Source organism: Lithobates pipiens, unplaced genomic scaffold (genome assembly GCF_037356315.1).
Source record: "Lithobates pipiens isolate NorthernLeopardFrog02 unplaced genomic scaffold, aLitPip1_a1.2 Scaffold_3, whole genome shotgun sequence".
Lineage (NCBI taxonomy): Eukaryota > Metazoa > Chordata > Amphibia > Anura > Ranidae > Lithobates > Lithobates pipiens.
Window position 1 is genome coordinate 204,779,783 of NW_027507790.1, and position 14,269 is coordinate 204,794,051.

General features: G+C 44.2%; 1 pseudogene across 1 annotated transcript in view; it reads right to left on the reverse strand.

Moving 5' to 3' along the window:
- Positions 1 to 489: 489 nt before the first annotated feature.
- The window catches only part of LOC143940910 (granzyme A-like), a 67,811-nt pseudogene continuing 54,031 nt past the window's right edge, over positions 490 to 14,269 (reverse strand). The window contains exons 4-5 of the transcript XR_013263953.1: positions 7,913 to 8,174; positions 490 to 2,196 (exon numbers count right to left, since the gene is read on the reverse strand). The product of XR_013263953.1 is annotated as a granzyme A-like (transcript). The remainder of the gene's footprint in view (positions 2,197 to 7,912; positions 8,175 to 14,269) is intronic.

Sequence of the window (14,269 nt, forward strand, 5' to 3'; positions counted from 1 at the left end):
AACAAAAATGTTAATAATATTAAAATGATCAGAAATTGCCATAATGACACAAATCTCATTGTGTTGATTGAGACACTCTGACATATAATATATACGATACCACCAGATGACACAGGATTAACATCATGAGTATTTGAAACACAGACTTCCACACTTCCTGCAGCACAGTGGGATGGATAACATTACAATCAGAGCCAGTATCAAGATCTGGGTTTATTTATCTGAACATTGCATCCCATCTTGAAAATTGGGCCATTGGATCGTACATCCCAGGATTAGCATTTGGAGCCAACTCATGATGTCAACCCTGTGTCATCTGGTGGTATTGTATATATTATATGTGTCTCAATCGACACAATGAGATTTGTGTCATCATGGCAATTTCTGATCATTTTATTATTATTATTGACAGTTGTGTTTTTTTATATAATCAATTTTTAGTGCATTCAATAAATTAACTTGTTTGAACATATTAACTTTAATATTTTTTATATTGGTCCCATCTGAGCGCTGCTATTGTGTTTTTTTGGTTTGTTGTCCATTTTCTCCCAAGTGGTTGGCAGCTGCACCGGTTTACCAAGTATTATCATTATACATTTTTTTATACATATGACACAGACTTTATTGCTTATAGACTGCTCTTTTTTAGCACTAAATGACTTTATTTGTGTATCATCCCTGGTTTTCCAGCATGCCCATTTGATAAAAGCTGGTCCGTGGACCAGCTTCTGTTGGACCGGCTGACATACACATGGGCCGAATGCCCACATTCAGTCCATGTGTACAAAGTGTAACCTCACTTTTTCATGCTCTTCCTGAATAAAAAGAAACCTCCAAAGGTATGGAGAAGATGGAGGGTTTTTTGCCTTCCTCTAATTATGCAATGCTGATTGCCTTAGCAGTCAATCACTAGGCCTGGGCACTGTCACTTGGGGGTAGGGAGACATTACTAAAACTTAGCATGGCAAAACTGGCATGTCTTAAAATATCACGTTAAAACATAACACGCATGATAAAACAGTGTGATTTTTGCAGAGGCATGCCTCCCTATTACCATGCCCATAACAGGACACAGAAACTGTCTTCTCTCTCTTTTCCCAGCCAAAGTAAGACTAAGTGGAGAGCCGGGAAAGAGTAAGTAGAAATGACTTACTGCTGGCTGCTGGAAAATGTCACCTCCCCACTAGACTGCAAGGTGAAAGGTACAATGTAATTGGCTGCAGCCACAGAAAGAGCAGAAGGAGAGCCAGATTGGAGATGGGATCTGTGGGCACAGAGACCATTGGGAATTTTAGTTCCATGGAAGCCTACCATGATCAAAGTGAGACTGCATGGGATCACAAGTGCCAGAGGCTGGGCAGTGCTGGAAGGGAAAGGAGGGTTAAAGAGCCCATGCTGTGGGGACAGAGGAACGCGTGGAGAGTTGGTAGAGAGAGAGCGACCTTGCCTAGTGGTTTGTTATCACCGTGAACAGGGGAACCAAACATCAGAGGCCCTTTTTGGGAGTAAGAGCAAGAGTATTTTATTAATACAGCAGATTATGTGTGTAGTCATAAGGACATATCACAGTGGAATAGAAGTTTTTATCATCCAGCAAAAATTCCTACATTTGTAGTCAGGCTAGATTAATATGAGCACTGTCAATGCTTTTGATACCCAATCAGAGTCAGAGGATGGGGTCAAAATCCCCCCTGTTCTCTTGCTTTATAGGGAGCTGACAGATGTCTGTAAAAATGTCTGTGATAGAAAAGTGGAACCACCATTTTTATACTTATTTATTTGTACTGTGGAGCAAAAACGCACAGAGATTTTCGCTGACTAGAGTTTCTAAGCTTTATAATAATTGGCTGTCTGTTAATATAAATGGCTGGCAACCCTGGGGGCTCCTCTGTGGAAAGTAGCAGAAAAATAAATCATATGGATTTTCAGTAGCTAGTTAGTAAGCAGTTGTGTTCTAGACTAATTGAAAATATAAGCATCTGACTGGTTTTCATGGGCAAGATGTCAACTTTTGCACTTGTTTTTGCCTCAACTATCAATTTCATTGTTGTTAATTATTGTATTAATCCATGAGATGTATTTCTGGGTCATTCGAGTAAATACATTGGAGGTGTTTGGGGTTCCACATGGCATATATCCAAAAGAATTCACTCCTCGGAAAACTTCATCACAGATAAGAGGACTTCCCGAATCTCCCTGTGTGGAAAAAAGATCAAATATTAAGCATTAATCTTGGAACAAAACATAATAAGGTAAAATTGGTATGTAGAGTGGGTTTGTCATCAAAATATTTCTCACTGAAGGCCATATGTATCAGTAGGTTGAATACAACATTACATTTTTTTTTTTTTTTATTAAAGCTCCATTTTAGTTACTTCACATTGACCAAATTGGGTGAAATAGTAATGGAAATTAAAATGTTTCCTGTGAAGACTGATCTGCATGTTTGATTAATCAATGATTAAGAAAGCACTGAAACTCAGCATCACAACCAAGCCAACATTTTCTGAAGAAGCTTATCAATGTCTAGCTCATATTTTTCTCAGCTAACTGCAAAGTTCTGGGGAAAGATTTGAGATAATCATACCACCATATCATACCATATTTCAAGGAATATATTTCAAGTGAATTAGATTTTTTTTTACAGATTTGTAAAATGATTATGGCTGTAAATATGAATTAAAATGATTTTTTGATTACATTTAAGAACAAAAAGACTCGTGTAGCAGTCATATCTGCATTTTTAAAGCAAAAATTGTGCTCTTCTTCACTGGTTCATAGACACTTAACAACTTTAAAATGAGCCCCCTGTCACATGTCATATTATTAAAAGCTGGCAATGCTTATACTGTACTTACCACTATTTAATATCAGTTTTTTTCTTTGCTATATAATTTAAATAGTTATGTTCTTTTCTTAAAGACACTAAACAGGTTGTTTGGACCCCTACTAGTGGGCTACATTGTTCAGCAATATTACTCACTTTTAACTAAAAACGAGAGAGCACAGCCCCAGACTCTGCACTCTCTAACATTTAGCCCCTGAAACAAGTGAAGACCTGTTATGAATGGACTCCTAAACAAAAGTTACTCAATATTAGCTCAATCATTAATTACTATTGTACCTAGAGGTTTGGATGGATGTGTGGAATCTCCCCTTGGGCTCAATTAATAAATAACATGGATTTTTCGATTAACTTTTTTTTTTTTTTTTTTTTTTTTTTTTTTATGTATTGATGGACATTGCTGAAAAATCATTATATTGGTGTTTGCTTTGCCATTTGATAAATGGCCTCAAAACCCATGACTAAAGTGAAGTCCAGGGAGGTAAAATGCCTTTTGTTCACTGTTGCCTCATAAATATGTCCCCCAATCACAACAACAATTAAAAGAAACCTGTGCTGAAAAAAAATACGAAGGTTGCCATTGCTTACCTCCATTTGGAAATGCTAGTTGCCTTGAAGTCATGCAAAATAGTTACATAGTTACATAGTTAGTAAGGTTGAATAAAGACACCAGTTCAACCTGAGTGAGTGTCTACAATTGTCCCTATCCCTGTACATTGCACACTCACATCAGTCTCTACCCTCAAGGAGCCCACAATCCAAGGTCCCCATTCTTATAATAGGGCCAATTTGGGACAGAAGCCAATTAACCACTTGCCGACCGCCGCACGACGATATACGTCGGCAGAATGGCACGGGCAGGCATATGGGCGTATATATAAGTCCCTGCCTTCCCGCGGGTGGGGGGCCCGATCGGGCCCCCCCCCCGGTGCCTGCGGCGGTCGGCATTCGTTCGAGAGCGATCCGGGATGAGGGGGCGGCCATTCATTCATGGCCACCCCCTCGCGATCGCTCCCGACGAATGAAAATGCTCCGTGACATCACTTCCTCTCCTCACAGGAGAGGAAGTGATGTGATCTCTCCTCCGTGTCGGTATTTTTCGTTCCGGCACCGAGGAGAGAGGATCGGTGAGTTGCACCAACACACCACACGTACAGTAGGACATGCCAGGCACACTCACACCCCCCCTTTACCCCCCGATCACCCCCCCAATTACCCCTGCCCCCCCCAGTCACAGTGACACCAATTGCATTTTTTTATTTTTTTTGCATTGGTGTCATTTGTGACTGTAATAACTGTTAGGGCAGTTAGGGTTAGCCCCCTTTAGTTCTAATGTGCCCCCCTAACCCCCCCAATAAAGGTTTAACCCCGTGATCACCCCCCGTCGCCAGTGTCACTAAGGCTGGGTTCACATTGCAGCGGTTTATGAGAACGGATGTGATTCGCACCGCACTGCAGTGCAAATCACATCTGATCTCTGTGCGATTCGAGTTCAGCCATACAGATAGTATGGCTGAATTCGCGCCGCACCCGCCGCAAATTCGCACGGGACCCTTTTTTTGGTCCGCAGCAGAATCGGATCGCATGGGTGTTCACACCATGCGATCCGAGTTTGCAGATCGCACTGCGATATGCGAACTGATCTGGGGGTGTCATTAACATTTCACTGACACTCCCGGCAGTTCGCATAGGGCAGTGTGAACTGCCGCCGGGAGGCATGCGATGCGGGAACCCGCCGCGGATTCGTGGCGTTCCCGCATCGCTCCAGTGTGAACCCAGCCTAATAAGTGATAATTTTTCTGATCGCTGTATTAGTGTCACAGGTGACGCTAGTTAGGCAGGTAGGTATTTAGGTTCGCCGCAGCTTTTTATAGCGCCAGGGACCCCCATATACTACCGCATAAAGCCCCCTGATTGCCCCCTAGTTAACCCTTTCACCAGTGATCACCATATAACTGTTACAGGTGACGCTGGTTGGTTAGTTTTTTTTTTTATAGTTTCAGGGCACCCGCCATTTATTACCTAATAAAGGTTTAACCCCCTGATCACCCGGTGGGTGTCATTTGTGACTGTAATAACTGTTAGGGCAGTTAGGGTTAGCCCCCTTTAGTTCTAAGGTACCCCCCTAACCCCCCCATAAAGGTTTAACCCCGTGATCACCCCCCGTCGCCAGTGTCACTAAGGCTGGGTTCACATTGCAGCGGTTTGAGAACGGATGTGATTCGCACCGCACTGCAGTGCAAATCACATCCGATCTCTGTGCGATTCGAGTTCAGCCATACAGATAGTATGGCTGAATTCGTGTCGCACCCGCCGCACCCGCCGCAAACTCGCACGGGACCCTTTTTTTGGTCCGCAGCAGAATCGGATCGCATGGGTGTTCACACCATGCGATCCGAGTTTGCAGATCGCACTGCGATATGCGAACTGATCTGGGGGTGTCATTAACATTTCACTGACACTCCCAGCAGTTCGCATAGGGCAGTGTGAACTGCCGCCGGGAGGCATGCGATGCGGGAACCCGCCGCGGATTTGTGGCGTTCCTGCATCGCTCCAGTGTGAACCCAGCCTAATAAGCGATCGTTTTTCTGATCGCTGTATTAGTGTCACAGGTGACACTAGTTAGGCAGGTAGGTATTTAGGTTCGCCGCAGCTTTTTATAGCGCCAGGGACCCTCATATACTACCGCATAAAGCCCCCTGATTGCCCCCTAGTTAACCCTTTCACCAGTGATCACCATATAACGGTTACAGGTGACGCTGGTTGGTTAGTTATTTTTTTATAGTTTCAGGGCACCCGCCATTTATTACCTAGTCTCACTAGTGTACCCCTAAATTTAGGGGTGTCTACTTTCCAAAATGGGGTCATTTGGGGGGCGTTTGTGCCATCTTGGCATTTTATGGCCTTCAAAACTGTAACGCCCTTAGAAAGCCTGAAGGCGGTGCTTGGTTTTCGGGGCCCCGTACGCGGCTAGGCTCCCAAAAAATCCCACACATGTGGTATCCCCGTACTCAGGAGAAGCAGCAGAATTTATTTTGGGGTGTCATTTCACATATGCCCATGGCATGTGTGAGCAATATATCATTTAGTGACAACTTTGTGAAAAAAAAATAATTAAAGTTTGTAATTTTCCCGCAACTTGTGGCAAAATATAAAATATTCCATGGACTCAACATGCCTCTCAGCAAATAGCTTGGGGTGTCTACTTTCTAAAATGGGGTCATTTGTGGGGGTTTTGTGCCATCTTGGCATTTTATGGCCTTCAAAACTGTAATAGGTAGTGAGGAGTGAAGTCAAATATTTACGCCCTTAGAAAACCTGAAGGCGGTTCTTGGCTTTCGGGGCCCCGTACGCGGCTAGGCTCCCAAAAAATCCCACACATGTGGTATCCCCGTACTCAGGAGAAGCAGCAGAATTTATTTTGGGGTGTCATTTCACATATGCCCATAGCATGTGTGAGCAATATATCAATTAGTGACAACTTTGTGTAAAAAAAAAAAAAATAATTTTTTTGTCATTATTCAATCGCTTGAGGCAAAAAAATAAAATATTCAATGGGCTCAACATGCCACTTATCAATTTCCTTAGGGGGTCTACTTTCCAAAATGGGGTCATTTGGGGGGGTTTTGTACTGCCCTGCCATTTTAGCACCTCAAGAAATGAGATAGGCAGTCGTAAACTAAAAGCTGCGTAAATTCCAGAAAACGTACCTTAGTTTGTAGATGTGACAACTTTTGCGCAAACCAATAAATATACAGTTATTGACTTTTTTTTTACCAAAGACATGTGGCTGAATACATTTTGGCCTAAATGTATGACTAAAATTGAGTTTATTGGATTTTTCTAATAACAAAAAGTAGAAAATATCATTTTTTTTTCAAAATTTGCGGTTTTTTTACGTTTATATCGCAAAAAATAAAAATCGCAGAGGCAATCAAATACCATCAAAAGAAAGCTCTATTTGTGGGAAGAAAAGGACGCAAATTTTGTTTGGGTACAACATTGCATGACCGCGCAATTACCAGTTAAAGCAGCGCAGTGCCAAATTGTAAAAAGACCTCTGGTCATTTACCAGCAAAATGGTCCGGTCTGAAAGTGGTTAACCTACATGCATGTCTTTGGAGTGTGGGAGGAAACCAGAGTACCTGGAGGAAACCCACGCAGGCACAGGGAGAACATGCAAACTCCAGGCAGGTAGTGTCGTGGTTGGGATTCAAACCAGCGACCCTTTTTACTGCTAGGTGAGAGTGCTAACCACTACACCACTGTGCCACCACCATTCTGATACATTTCTTTGATGAAAATAACCCAAATCAGTGTATATTATTTAGTCCATAGGAAAGTTATACGCTTTATAAATGTCTTTTTTTACACGTCGCCCGCCAGCTCCTTACTTACCCCATTCATGTAGCGGCTTCTCCCTGTGTCTTCTCCTGAGTCCCTGCTTCTCATCCTGGCCAATCGGGTCTCAGGACCTGCTTCCTGATTGGCCAGAAGGAGAAGCAGGAAGACATTAGCGAATATTAATTTGAACATGAGGGTGGGCTCTGTGCCTCAAGCCCACTCTTTTTGAAGCCAATTGGTGCCTCAGGCTCTAATCACGTACTTAAAAAAAAAAAAAAAAACACATAGAAATCCATGCGTCCAGTGCTCTGCATGGAGGTTAGGGGCCGGGCGCATGGATTAGGGTGGCAGTGCCCCTCACAAATGGCTGTCACGGGGGCTGACCGTATTTAGTATCGATTTGCTCTACACAACCTCATCTTTCATTTTGTACAAAAAACTGTGAATATTATTGTGTTTGTGTGCACTAATATTCATTTTAGTGTGTTTTTTTCTGAAAATATAGATTTAACAGTTGTGCAAATATAAATTGTAACTACCATCTTTTTATTCTGCAGAGCCTCTGTATTCAGAAAATATATCATGTTCTAGGGATCTTAAGAAATTTTAAAGACAAAAATGCACATTGCTCCAGAAGAGAAGTGGCTAAAGAAACATTTTTGCTCTCTTGCACTAGAGGAAAAGTGGTTTGCAAGAATACCAAAAAAAGGAAGTTACTCTTACCTTGCAAGTATCTTGTCTGTCAGAACCCACATTAGTGCAAATCATATCTCTTGTAATTAAATATTTGTGTCTCCAGTCTTTAATGCATTTTTTTTCTATTTAGTATTGCGATATGGGCTTCTTTTAGTGTGTCTGAATGCTTGTCTGATTCAGTTGTTCCCCATCCAGCTACCCTACATACTGTGCCTTCTGGAATGTCTTCAAATGTCTCTGGTAATGGAATGATGTTGACAGCATCCCCAAGTGTTGCCTTCTTAGATAACTGAAAGGACATAAATCATACAACACACATTTGTTACACATTTAGAAAAGTTTACTTAGCACTTGTACAGTATATCTGCTGAATGCAAATGTACACCCAGCTGCCTTTTGTATCTAATTTCTTTTCATACTACAAATTGCTGCTGATGGCATATAAAATAGTTATGTTTCAAGTAGGGATGGGCCGAACACTGCATAGCGAACAGGCAAACAAGAACACGCAGAACACACGAACACCGTTAAAGTCTATGGGACACTAACATGAATAATCAAAAGTGCTAATTTTAAAGGCTTATATGCAAGTTATTATCATAAAAAGTGTTTGGGGATCTGGGTCCTGCCCCAGGGGACATGTATCAATGCAAAAAAAAGTTTTCAAAATGGCTGTTTTTTCTGGAGCAGTGATTTTAATAATGCTTAAAGTGAAACAATAAAAGTGAAATATTCCTTTAAATTTCGTACCTGGGGGTTTCTATAGTATGTCTGTAAAGTGGCGCATTTTTCCCATGTTTAGAACAGTCTGTACATGAAATTACATTTCTAAAGGAATAAAAGTAATTTAAAAGTACTCACAGCTATAATGAATTGTCAGTCCCAGCAATACAGATAAAAGTAATTGAAAAAAAAAGGCATGGGATTCCCCCAGTCCATTACCAGGCCCTTTGGGTCTGGTATGAATATTAAGGGGAGCCCCGAATCAAAATAAAAAAAATTGCATGGTGGTCCCCCAAATTCCATGCCAGGCCCTTCAGATCTGGTATGGATATTAAGGGGAACCCCGTGGCAAAATGAAAAAAAAAATGATGTGAGGGTCCCCCCAAAAATCCATACCAGACCCTTATCCGAGCACGCAACCTGGCAGACCGCAGAAAAAGAGGGGGGTGAGAAAGCGCTCCCCCCTCGAACCGTACCAAGCCCCATGCCCTCAACATGGGGTGGGTGCTTTGGGGTAGTCCCCAAAAGCACCTTGTCCCCATGCTGATGGGGACAAGGGCCTCATCCCCACAACCCTTGCCCGGTGGTTGTGGGGGTCTGCAGGTGAGGGGCTTATCAGAATCTGGAAGCCCCCTTTAACAGAATCTTAAAGTCCTGACATCATGGGCAAGATGTCAACTTTTGCACTTGTTTTTGCCTCAACTATCAATTTCATTGTTGTTAATTATTGTATTAATCCACGAGATGTATTTCTGGGTCAGTCGAGTAAACACATTGGAGGTGTTTGGGGTTCCACATGGTATATATCCAAAAGAATTCACTCCTCGGAAAACTTCATCACAGATAAGAGGACTTCCCGAATCTCCATGTGTGGAATAAAGATCAAATATTAAGCATTAATCTTGGAACAAAACATAATAAGGTAAAATTGGTATGTAGAGTGGGTTTGTCATCAAAATATTTCTCACTGAAGGCCATATGTATCAGCAGGTTGAATACAACATTACATTTTTTTTTTTTTTTTTTTTTTATTAAAGCTCCATTTTAGTTACTTCCCATTGACCAAATTGGGTGAAATAGTAATGGAAATTAAAATGTTTCCTGTGAAGACTGATCTGCATGTTTGATTAATCAATGATTAAGAAAGCACTGAAGAAACTCAGCATCACACCCAAGCCAATATTTTCTGAAGAAGCGTATCAATGTCTAGCTCATATTTTTCTCAGCTAACTGCAAAGTTCTGGGGAAAGATTTGAGATAATCATACCACCATATCATACCATATTTCGAGGAATATATTTCAAGGGAATTCGATTTTTTTTTTTTTTACAGATTTGTAAAATGATTATGGCTGTAAATATGAATTAAAATGATTTTTTGATTACATTTAGGAACAGAAAGACTTGTGTAGCAGTCATATCTGCATTTTTAAAGCAAAAATTGTGCTCTTCTTCACTGGTTCATAGACACTTAACAACTTTAAAATGAGCCCCCTGTCACATGTCATATTATTAAAAGCTGGCAATGCTTATACTGTACTTACCACTATTTAACACCAGTTTTTTTCTTTGCTATATAGTTTAAATAGTTATGTTCTTTTCTTAAACAGGCTGTTTGGACCCCTACTAGTGGGCTTCATTGTTCAGCAATATTACTCACTTTTAACTAAAAACGAGAGAGCACAGCCCCAGACTCTGCACTCTCTAACATTTAGCCCCTGAAACAAGTGAAGGCCTGTTATGAATGGACTCCTAAACAAAAGTTACTCAATATTAGCTTAATCATTAATTACTATTGTACCTAAGGGCCTCATCCCCACAACCCTTACCCGGTGGTTGTGGGGGGTCTGCAGGTGGGGGGCTTATCAGAATCTAGAAGCCCCCTTTAACAGAATCTTAAAGTCCTTTATTAAAAATAAAAAAGTAAAAATGTCCCACGAAGTCCATTCATCTTCCATCGGCAAAGCGAGAGAAGAAGATGAATGGACTTCGAGGGACATTTTTATTTTTTATTTTTTAATAAAGGACTTTTCCCAAGCCGTGTCTTGTCATTTGTACCATTTTGACACCTTTTTTGTGAAATGGTAGGGGTAATTTGTACCTTGTTACAATATCACACAGGTGGAGAGGCCGGGATCTGGGGGTCCCCTTGTTAAAGGGGGCTTCCAGATTCCCATAAGCCCCCCACCTGCAGACCCCCACAACCAGCGGGCAAGGATTGTAGGGATGAGGCCCTTGTCCCCATCAACATGGGGACAAGGTGCTTTGGGGAGCTACCCCAAAGCACCCTCCCCATGTTGAGGGCATGTGGCCTGGTACGGTTCAGGAGGGTAGGGGCGCTCTTACATCCCCCCTCTTTTCCTGTGGCCTGCCAGGTTTCGTGCTCGGATAAAGGTTCCCCTTATTATTGCCCTTAATATTCATATCATACTTTTTTTTTTTTTTAGAAATGTAATTTTGTGCAGGGACTGATCTAAACCCGAGTCCCCAAACACTTTTTATGACAATAACTTGCATATAAGCCTTTAAAATGAATACTTTTGATTTTTCATGTTAATGTGCCATAGACTTTAACAGTGTTCCGGCGACTTTCGAATTTGCCCCAAACACCACATATTGTTCGGTGTTCTGCAGAACACCCGAAAAACCAAAGTTCGGCTCGAACTTATGCTCAAGCTGAACCGTTCTCTCATCCCTAGTCTCAAGGCGATGTTAAGGCTAGGGATGAGCTTCGTGTTCGAGTCGAACGTACGTTCGACTCGAACATTGGCTGTTCGTCCGTTCGGCGAAATCCGAAAATTTTGGTCCATTCATGTCAAATTCGCGTGGCGCTCACGGCCCACAATGCACTGCGATGGCGCAGTGCATTGCTGGCTCATGATTTGCCAAGCATGCACTGTGACCCCGCATGCTTGGCCAATCACAGTGCCAGCAGCGAGGAGAGCCATGATTGGCCACAGGCAGGATGCCTGTGGCCAATCATAGCTCAGGCTGTGTAATGCACGCCCCACACTATATAAGGCCGCCATTGCGGCGGCCTTGTGTAGTGTGTTGGCGTCTGAAGCAGTGGGTGTTCTGTGTACCTTTAACACAGTACACACCGATAGTTTTCGGCTGATTTCCTATCTTGTTGTTGTGTAGTGGCTATTGTCTGCGTGCCCTGACCGCAGTATACACCACTATATTCACCTCACCTATATAGCTAGTGATCTATATTTAATAATAGAGCTTGCAGTCAGTAGTGTTAGGAGATAGTGCGTGCTGTCTGCGTGCTCTGTACCCAGTACATACCGCTATATCCACCTACATAGCTGTTCTCTATTTGAGCCCAATTGCCATCTGCAGGAGTTATTGGAAGTTGTGTGTGCCTCCAGCACAGCACAGTATACATCTGTATATACCCCTTTATCTCTGGTGTTCTATAAAAAAGGCATCTGCAGGAGTTAGTGGGTGTTGTGTGCCTCCAGCACAATATAAACTACCCAACTGCTGTTTTACCCAACTCCCTTCAGGCCATTACCATGTCTGGAAGGCCAGCAAGGAGAGGCAGACAGGCGCGAGCCGATAAAAGAGGGCAAGCAGGCTCTGTGTCTAGAGACAACAGTGCTGGTCGTGGACGCGGTGCATTGTCATCAGCACGTGGCCATGGGACATGCTTGTCCTTCTTTTCGGCAGCTGGACATGTTGAACCACAACATGCCAACGACTTGGTAGAGTGGATGACCAAGCCCTCTTCATCCTCCTCATCCTCTCTCACCCAGTCTCAGGGTACTAGCAAAGCAGCTGCCAACGCATCGTCTTCCCTCCTCTCAATGTCATCATCAGTGACTCCTTCCCTAGACCCACCACGTCCTCCTGAGGAGTCTCCTGAACTCTTTGAGCACAGTGTTGGGTACATGCTCCAGGAGGATGCCCAGTGTTTTGTGGGCTCTGATGATGACACTCAGCTAGAGGAAGGCAGTAGCGTGAGCGCAGAGAGAGGGGATGCTCAAGCAGGACAGCAATCTGGCAGTCATGTTCCACAAGCTGCAGCATACTGCCAGGTTTGCTACAGCGATGAAGAGGGAGGGGATGATGAGGGCACTGACTCCACGTGGGTGCCTGGAAGGAGGGAGGAGGAGGAGGAGGAGGAGGCACATGTCCAACGAGGCAGGATGCCCTCTGGGGGCCAGCTTAGGGGCAACACACCGACTGAATCACACCGCAGAGCTCTGCCTGTGCAGAGCGCTGCCTCTGCGCGTTATTCTAAAAGTTCTTTGGTGTGGGCCTTTTTTGAGACGAGTGCATCAGATCGCACCGCTGCTATTTGCAACATATGTCTCAAGCGTATCTCACGTGGCCAAAACATCAGCCACTTGAGCACCACATGCTTGACCAGACATATGTTGACCTGCCATGCAGCTCGTTGGCAAGCATACCTCAAAGACCCACACCAAAGAACAAAGCGGACCTCTCCTTGCTCCTCATCAGCTGGCATCTCCAACCCCACTAGACCTTCAGTCCTCTCTGAAACCTGCTCTGAGAGGAATGAAGGTGTAGAATTAGGTGTGTCACAGCCAAGTGCTTCCGGGAACTCTGCTAGCCGTACACCCACGTCCGATTATAGCAGGCAAATGTCCCTGCCCCAGCTGCTGGACCGGCGGAAGAAGTTTACTCCCAGCCATCCACATGCCCAGTGGTTGAATGCTAGCTTGGCTAAATTGCTAGCACTTCAACTGCTGCCTTTTCAGTTGGTAGACTCGGCCCCCTTCCGTGAGTTTGTACAATGTGCGGTTCCTCAGTGGCAGGTCCCCAAACGCCACTTCTCATGGAAGGCGATTCCGGCTCTCTACCGGCATGTGGAAGGCAATGTCCTTGCCTCGCTGGACAGGGCGGTCAGCGGTAAGGTGCATATTACCGCTGACTCATGGTCCAGCAGGCATGGACAGGGACGTTACCTGTCTTTCCCGGCCCATTGGGTCACTCTTCTGGCTGCTGGGAAGGATGCAGGACAAGGTGCAGTAGTGTTGGAGGTTGTTCCGCCACCACGCCTCCAAAATGCTACTATTGGTTGTGACACACCTCTCTCCTCCACCCCCTCCTCTTCTTCTTCCTCCATGGCCTCTTCCAGTGCTCTGTCCTCAGAACCAGCGGTGCTCCGTAGGCGTTCCAGGGGCTACGCACGTACGCAGGCAAAACGATGCCATGCTGTGCTTGCGCTGGTTTGTTTGGGGGACAGGAGCCACACTGGGGCGGATGTTTTGTCAGCTCTGCAGGGGCAGGCCGAGAGGTGGTTGACGCCACGCCAGCTTAAGCCAGGAATGGTGGTTTGCGACAATGGCACCAACCTCCTCTCCGCCCTCCGACAGGGACAACTGACCCATGTGCCCTGTGTAGCTCACGTCCTTAACCTGGTGGTGCAGCGGTTCTTGGGCAGGTACCCCGGCTTACAGGATGTCCTGAAGCAGGCCAGGAAAGTCTGTGTGCATTTCCGCCGATCATTTAATGCCTGTGCTCGGCTGGCTGAGCTCCAAAAGGAGTTGAACCTGCCCAAGAACCGCCTTATATGTGACATGCCCACCAGATGGAACTCAACATTGGCCATGCTGCAGTGGCTGCACACGCAGCAGAGGGCCATCAATGAGTACCTGTGCGACTACGGCACCAGGACAGGGTCAGGGGA